Raw genomic sequence first — 7,264 nt, 5'->3', positions numbered from 1 at the left:
GAAACATAGATCAGCTGCCTCCTGCACACCCCCTACTGGGGATGTGCCTGCAACCAAGGTACATGCCCTTGACCGGAATCGAACCTGGGACCCTTCAGTCCGCAGGCCAACGCTCTATCCACCAAGCCAAACCGGCTAGGGTTAGCATCTCTTAATTGTCATTTATCCCTGCCTGTGCCTAAGCCAAGCCTTCTCGGCAGCTCTGCTCCCCTGAGGAAAACATACAGGAAGTAGGAGGCAGAGGTCGGAGGGTTTTTCTCAGCTTTTGGCCCACATGGCATGGCCAAAGGATAGAGGGCCTCCCGTCTACCCAAAGTTAAGGGACTCTTCCGGTTCATTGTCACAAGAGCAGAGTCTAAAAGTTCCTCCTGGAATTTCAAACCTAGTGTGGTCTGCAAACCTGTTCCCTCTCAACTGGAGGATGCTGAGCTGTGCAAGCAGATGTTTCTAGAAGTCCAGATTCCAGACTCTCCCTCAGGACAGGGCCTGAGCCTGTCTGTGGGGCCTCTATGTCTGTATTTCAAGGTCATGGCCCTCTGCCTTAGCAGATGCCTTTGCTTAGAGTTACAAATAATTTTTCCTCTAGGCACTATTTCAGCTCCTAACTTATGTTCAACATTTTTATTTATTTCTATTTTTTGTTAATCCTCACCCAAGGATATTTTTCCATTAATTTTTAGGGAGAGTGGAAGAGAGAGGGAAAGACAGAGAGAAACATTGATGTGAGAGAAACACATTAATTGGTTGCCTCCTGCATGACCCCCGACCAGGCCTGGGCCGGGGAGGAGCCTGCAACCAAGGTACGTGCCCTTGACCGGAATCAAACCTGGGACCCTTTGGTCCGCAGGCCGATGCTCTATCCACTGAGCCAAACCAGCTAGGGCTATGTTCAACGTTTTAGCTAATGTCCTCTTTTGCCTCATCTTGGGCATTTTGTGGGTTCATCTATGCCTTTATTCAATAATTATTGAGCTCCTACTATGTGTCAGTCTCCTCCATGCTAGAGCTATAATGGTGGGCAAGAAAGGCAATGTGCCTGTATTCGGGTGTTTACATTCTGGTGGTATACAAGTGCGTGCGCACGTATAACAGAAGTGTGCTAGTGTGCTAGTGTGCTACTGCAGGGGGGAGGGGGAGGAGATAAGGAGGTGGAGGTCAGGCTCTGGACTGGTTAGTTTGCATATGAAAGAAAGACAGGCTCCCAGCCAAGCCCTTCGCTCTCTAAATATTGGTTGGCGCTGAGATGGGTAGTCTCTCCCCAGCCAGAAAGATGTTTTTAAGATGTCAAAACATCACAAAATACAGAAAATGAGAAGCATGATTAATACACCTGGCCAAATTCAAGTTCGCCGCATGATGTGGCTGACTGTGGAGGTGGAAGCCATGTGCACAATCCTCTTGGGAGCCTGCATGAGGGCCCCAGCACAACTGATGTAACCGTTTACTCTGTAAGCTTTTGCACATGTTCTTCCATTCTATAGACAGTTTTTACAGCCCTCTCCAGTCAGAGCTGAAGTCCTGTCAAGGAGGGGGCTATAGACGGATAAAGCTTGCCCTGCAGATCCCTCACCCCATGTGCAGTGGCTGGGGTGGACACCCAGCAGTATGTGGCCCCAGGAAGAGCAGAGGTGGCACATGGGGCTGCGGCTGGTGTTCAGGATCGGTTAGTGGTCATCTTTATTGACTTCCTATTGCATGCCTGACCATCCACCAGCTCTGCAGATGCCACAGTGAATGAGCAACCACCTTCAAGGTGCTCACGGTGTGATGGGGAAGACACAGATAGCAACCGTGCAGTGTGGGAGGGTGCTGTGCCAGCCATGGGTGCTAGCAAGAATGGTTTTCCCGAGACAGCAAGCCTGAAAGGATGGATGGGGTGCCCAGGTGGAGACGATAGGAAAAGGCAATCACCGAAGGGAAAAAAAAGAGCCAGGTACATTCGAGGAGCTGCAAGTGGTTCAGTCCAGCGGGAACCCGAGGGCATATGGAGGAGAGTGATGCCATGAGGCTGGAGAACAAAAGGGCAAGACCAGCAGCGATCCCTCCCCCTGCTGGTCCGGTGCCCTGTAGGGCAGCACATGAAGCCCCTGGGGAATCTTGGTTAAGTGCCAATTCGGCTTCAGCAGGTTTGGGGCAGCCTGGGGTTCTGCAGTTCTAACAAGGTGATGCTGACACTGCTGGTCCATGGACCACACTTTCAGGAGCAAGGGTGTGGGTAAGAGGGGAGCACTGCAGGGTGGGATTGCAGGGTCTCTTACAAGAACTCCTATTCCTCCATCAATGGTATGCAACATTATATATGTGGCTCAAAGTCATCTAGGATGAAAGCCTTTGCCTTCCCACTCCTACAAAAGCCCAAGAGTTTACCTGCGCCATAAAAAAAGGCAAAGAACAGAATTGTTGTAAAGAGATATGGGATTTGTGCGACCATCCTTCAGATACATCAGAAACAATCCAGGCTGTAAACACCTCTGATTCTCTAAGGAAAGCAGGATAAAGTGATCCCTATGGTCTGTTTTGCATCTGCTGTCTTTTGTTTCTGAGGGTCCTCCACAACAATTCAAAATCCTTCGGGGCATTCCGCCGTGCACAGAAGGTCACGGCACCTCCACAAAGTGCAGGTGGTCCTTTATAACCAGACCTGCCTTGTTCTCCAAGCTCACCTTCCATAACCCCCAACACAGGCCTTATTGCCAAAGCCTCTCAAACCCTTCCCCACTCCCTGCAGAATTCCTATTCACCTACGGACGGCTCAGACAGGACCTTCAAGAGACCTGTCTTAAGATTCTGGATGAAGTAACCAGCCTCCTTGTCACTTCGTGACGTAATTATTCATTTACATGTACATCTCCCATGGTATACTGTGTGCACCTCCAAACCCAACCATGTGCTTTGGTCACCTTGCGTCCCTCTACACAGCAGCTGCCCAGACTGTCTGCAGGGACTGGAGTCCGCAGGCTGGGGTCCTCAATGCCTCTGGGCCTGTCTGATTCCTGAATTCCACTGCTCTTGAATCTCTTCCTTCCACTGAGAACCCATGCTTTTGTCTTGGAAGCACTAACGGGATCTAACATGCCTTGAACAGCAGAGAAGTTGCTCCTTCGCTGCTGTTCAAACTCGTATCCCAGGGATGGCTTTCATTGGTGGGAGGGTCTCAGCTGAATCCAACTGCCTCTAGCTCCACACTTTTCGGAGCTTTGAGGAGCCCTCTGCCTCCCAAGAGCAACAATATGGCATTCTCTTCGGTCTTCCTAGACCTAGAGCCACAGAAGGAATGCTGTTCCAGAATCAGCCAGCAGGGGGCAATGCAGAAATACAAACTAGGCCTTTTTTCCAAGGGCAATCTTCCCTGATGGTTTCTATCTCTGACTCTATGAAATGCAACTGTCGTATGACCCAGTGATTCCACTTCTGGGATACCAAAGACACCTGAAACTCTAATTTGAAAGAACATATGCAACCCTATGAATATATGTACCCCCTATGTTCATTGTAGCGCTATTTACAAGAGCCAGGGTTTGGAAGCAGCCCAAGTGTCCATCAGTAGATGAGTGAATAAAAAGCTGTGGTGCATTTACTCAATGGAACACTACTCGGCTGTGAAAAAGAAGGAAATGTTACCTTTTGTGACAGCATGGATGTGCCTGGAGAGTATTGTGCTAAGTGAAATAATAAGCCAGTCAGAGAATGACAAGTACCAAATGATTTCACTTACATGTAGAATCTAATGAACAAAACAAAAAACAGATTCATAGGCAGAAAACAGACTGACGGCTGTCAAAGGAGAGGGGTATTGTGGGACTGGATGAAAAATGTGAAGGTATTAAGAAAAAAAAATAAAAAACTTCATAGACCCAGACAACAGTATGGTGATTACCAGAGGGAAAAGAGGGATAGGAGGAGGTGGAAGAGGGGAAAGGGGGTGTAAGTGGTGATGGAAAGAGACTTGATTTGGGGTGGTGAACAAACAACACAACTTAGAGATTATGTATTATACTAGAGGCCCGGTGCATGAAGCACTGTGGGGGGGGGGTCCCTCAGCCCAGCCTCCCCCCTCTCACAGTCCAGGAGCCCTCAGGGATGTCCTACTGATGGCTTAGGCCCACTCCCCGGGAGCGGGCCTAAGCCTCAGTCTGGCCTCCCTCTGCGGGAGGCGACTGGCCGATCAAGGGAAGGCACCGCCCCCATCACGCCACTGCTGCTGCCACTGCTGGCTGCCGGGGCTGCCTGAGCCTCGGCCCTGCCCTCGCAGCAGCAGTCACCATCCAGCCCCGCACGAGCCCCGCCCACCCACACGCGCCTGCTGCGCACACAGACCCAGACCCCCCAACACCTACGGGTATGCAGCATCAAGCCCCCACCCACCCACGTGCACCTCACTGTGCACACAGCCCTGCCCATCCATGCGCACCTGCTGCACACGCAGCCTCCTGGTGATCAGTTGTTACAGTGTGAGGGTGTCACGACCACATAGACTTTTATCGTATAGGATAATTGTACACCTGAAACATACATCATTTTACTGACCAGTGTCAGCCCGTGGAATTTATTATTCAATAAAATATTGAAGATGACTCGAGCCAATCCTCAGGGAGCCGCTGTGGTGGCCTCCAGGCTGTGAGCCGATGGCCAGGGGTTTTAGGGAGGTCCAAAGGCATGTGTGAGAGAAAAGCACCAGGCGGCTTGCCTTGAGCTCTGCCCTCCCATTTCGGAAATGAGGAACCAGGAGCCACAGAAGCTGAGAGAGTCAAGTTCACGGACTTCCCTTCCTTTTTAGCCCACTGTCTCTCTTCTTACCTGCCATGAGGCAGGGACCTCGCCCCCACTCCCTCCCTCCCTTCCACTCTCTAAAAATCACCCCAAGGCGCTTCCAACAGGCGTTCCATGAGGATGAATCAGAACAGCTCAGTCAGCACAAACGGCAGGTGAGGATGAGGATGGTCCAGAGGAAGCAGCCGCAGGCTCTCCTGAGCGCCCACAGTTCCATCATCTTCTGCAAGCTCGGGGGTGTCCAGGGACCGGCGGGCCAGCTGAAGGAAGCTTCAGCTCCGGGTTTTGTCCGCTCTTCCTGCTGGTGGGAAGAATGGGGGCTGGCAGGAAGGGAAGCCCCCTGAACAAAGAGCCAGAGGACAATCAGAGGCTGCCTGGGGAGAAGTCACAGCTGGCCCAGGAGCTCATTGTACCGGGGAGGGAGCCACCTGGGTGAGAATGAGCCACTGCCTGGGACAGGCCTTAAAGCCCTAGAGAGCTTCTGGCTGCCAACACCACACCAGGCTCTAAACCCAGAGTTTGACTTTCAGGATCTCAAAAGAGACTTATTTTTAAAAACCAGAGCTTTTCCGTATGTGTTTAAAACAAAACTCATGTTGCCTGGCTCAGTGGTTGAGCGTCGACCTATGAAACAGGAGGTCACAGTTCAATTCCTGGTCAGGGCACATGCCCAGGTTTTGGGCTCTATCCCCAGTGTGGGGCTTGCAGGAGGCAGCTGACCAATGATTCTCTCTCATCATTGATGTTTCTATCTCTCTCCCTCTCCCTTCCTCTCTGAAATCAATAAAAATATATTTTAAAAAATAAAACTCATGTTAAAAAGCAAAAAATAAAAAAAAAATACCACATGTGTTTACATTACTAGCCAAAAAAGAGGTTTCTCAAATGAATTAGCCACTATCCAGAGATGGGAGCAAAGATGAGTTTGCAAGTTGGGGTTGGGGTTGGGGATACAAGGATCCTGAGAAATTTATGGCATGTGGGGTACTCAGGGCCTTGGGCATCCAGGTATCCAAGCCAGGGTGCCACTGTGTACAGGGGTCGTCACTCCAATCTGAATGAGGGACCTCGGAAAAGCTTTAAAAGGCTAACTCCAACCCCATTTTCCTGGGGTCCTCCCCTGAGGCATGGCCAACACAGAGGTGTGCTGAATCCCAGCTCCCTCTGCTCCTCTCACCAGCTGTGTGTGCCCTTGAGCAAGTCACTGATCCTCCTGGTGTCTCTGTTTCCTCACCTATAAAGTGTAGGTAATGACCTGCCATGGGGTTGGAGTGAGAATGCCAAGTGCTTAAGTCAGGCAGTACCATAGGAAGCACTCAACAGATATTAGTGACTGCATGCTGCTATTACTTCTGCACTCTCAGTCCAATGCCATATACATACTCATAACCTACCTTCCTTTCTCTCCTCTAAATTCCCAGGACTGGCTTTGGGGGAGGGAAATGCATCATTAGTCCACTCACTTCTTAGCACTGCCACTGCCACCACCTGGTCCTGGCTGCCATCTCATCTGGATGTCTACAACAGGCTCCTAACTGGTATTCCTGCCTCTGTTTACCCAGGAATAAGGATGGTCTATTAAAAACATAGAACAGCCCTGGTAGGTGTTGTTCAGTGGTTAGAGTGTCATCCCACACACCCAAGGGTCGCAGGTTTGATCCCCGTCCCTGGTCAAGGTATATGCAGGAGGCAACCAGCTGATGTGTCTCTCTCACATCAATGCTTCTCTCTCTCTCTCTCTCTCTCTCTCTCTCTCACACACACACACACACACACACACACACACACACACTTTTAAAGCTTCTGTTGTACCAATAATAAAATCCAAACTCTTAACTTCATCTTGGTCTCTCTTTCCCTGACTAAGTCTATTTTAGTCACTCAAGTCTCTGTCAGCTCCTGAAACACAAGTTCTCTCCAGTCTCAGGCACTTTGTCTACTTTTACTCCTCTCCCTTCATCATGTGGGAAGCTCATTCTCAACCTTCAGGTCTCAGCCTATATGTCAGCTCCCCACCAGACCTTCCCAGACCATTCTGCCAAAAGTAGGTTCCTTCTGCTGCATCTATTTCAGCTTCTTGTTCCATTCAAAGCACTTGTGTCAGTCAGCTATTGCTGTGTAACAAAGCACCTCAAAACTCTATGGCTTAAAACAACAATTCTCCATTACCACTCACATCTGCAGGTTGGCTGCAGTTCACTGATCTAGACTGAGCTCAGCTAGACAGCTAAACTCCTCATGGAATGGCTGCGGGTCAGTCGGGGGCAGCTTTGATCCACACGTCTCTTGTTCTCCTGCTGGGACCAGACTGGAGTTGTTTTCTCATGGCAATGGCAGAGGAACAAAAGAGCCAGCAGAAATGTGTGAGATCTCTTAAGACTTAAGCTCAAAACTGGCACACTGTCACTTCTACCCACATACCATTGGCCAAAGCAAATCTTGTGATCAAACCCAAAGTCAAGGAGTGGAGAAGTGCCCTCCACTCATAATGAGT

This window comes from Myotis brandtii, unplaced genomic scaffold, assembly GCF_000412655.1.
Source record: "Myotis brandtii unplaced genomic scaffold, ASM41265v1 scaffold45, whole genome shotgun sequence".
Classification (NCBI taxonomy): domain Eukaryota; kingdom Metazoa; phylum Chordata; class Mammalia; order Chiroptera; family Vespertilionidae; genus Myotis; species Myotis brandtii.
Note: the sequence above shows the minus strand (reverse complement) of the source record.